We start from the raw sequence: 1683 nt of genomic DNA on the forward strand, positions 1-1683 counted from the left end.
GCTCTGTGTCAAGTTCATCTTTCACCTATTTAGGGATGGGTTGTGGCACATTGGGCCTCATTGGCACAGATGTGTAAGTAAAACTCTTATACAATCTTATATTTTCATTGAGCTCATTACTGTTATATACTCGGGGAGTATGGCTCCCCTTGTTTTGACATTCATTCAGCTTCACATGACAGATGTTGGTAACCGTCACTTTAAACACAGGCTCTGCCTCAAACCTTAGGGCCCCACACCTCTGCCAGGTAGGCCCATCTGGTAATCCAGCCATGCAGGCTACCTATGTTACATGGTACAGTCTGTTATTCAGCTGTCAACAAAAGTAGCACCAAAGTGCAAAATAGGACAATGCTATCACTCAAATAGATCCTAAATGTTAAACTTATATCTGTGTGTGTGTGTGTGCGCATGCCAAATTTAAACAAATTTACATACATTACATAATTACAATATGTTACCCTACGTTGTCTTAATGATAGATTTTGTATGTCAAATGTAAAATGTATCATATAAGTAAGTAAAAAGTACAATACTATAAGGATGCAGCTTATCATTACTGATTATTATTTTAATGAGTTACTTAAATGCTGGTAGATAAAATGCGAATAATGATGAAAACTCACATACCAGTTTCCCACAGAGGATGAAACATAAGGATGTCTGGTTTTGTCTGATCAACATTCAAAAGCCCCGAAATATCCATTTTACAACGGTAGAAAATTAAGAAATCAAATATCTATTCGTAAATGTGAATACATTAGATCACATTAGAGATTCTTTATCGTTCCTGTGGGGTAATTTGGCTTGCAACAGTAGTCAACACAACTGGTACATATCAAAGTAAAATAATACAATAAATAGTGACAGAAGGAGAGTGAAGAGTGCATCAGTCCATTGTTTGGTGCAATAAACCTACACCTTGTTTAGGAACAGCTGATGGAACTGATCTCAGATATCTCATAGCCTATATATAGATGTGATATATTATAGTTCAATGCACAATTTTATTTTTTGTTGCTTTTTATTTTAGTTTTTATTTTATTTTATAAAATACCCCTTCTCTGTTTATATCTTATCAAATTATCTCTATAACGTGATATTTATAATCTAGAATGAGCAAGTCGGGGAACAACGAAGTATTTTTCACTCTGATACATGAGGTAGTGTAACCAATTCATTTCTGCTTTTCTTTAACAAAAAACAATAATAAATTATCAGAATTGTTGCCAATTAATTTTCTGAATTAGTGAAGTGAATAACTGACTGATCATTGCACCAATTATTTTTTCCCTAGTAAATGTGTAAAATGGCAGAAAATGCAAACTCTCCAGCAAAGTACAATTACTTCATGTACTGACTCTGCAAGAGGTGAGTTGAGGCAACACTGTGCACCCGTCACGCCTACTACACGTGTGAAATCAAATGCAAGGGTACAGGAGGGGGCGTGGAGGACGTGGATATCTTCCGATCATCATGCAACTCTGTATTAAGAACGCTATGTCCCAAGGTACACCTCAATATTATAAGCCGAGTGAAAAAAAACCGCTATGCAATGTTTGGTGCACTACATATACCGCGTTAAGTTGATCGCAACGGTGCGAGACAAAGAACTGAATCCAAGCCAAAAATGCTCCACGCCTGAAATCTCGCCCAGTGCTTTTGTAACCGGAATCGAAATCT

Source organism: Sparus aurata, chromosome 4, assembly GCF_900880675.1.
Source record: "Sparus aurata chromosome 4, fSpaAur1.1, whole genome shotgun sequence".
In the NCBI taxonomy this organism is placed as follows: domain Eukaryota; kingdom Metazoa; phylum Chordata; class Actinopteri; order Spariformes; family Sparidae; genus Sparus; species Sparus aurata.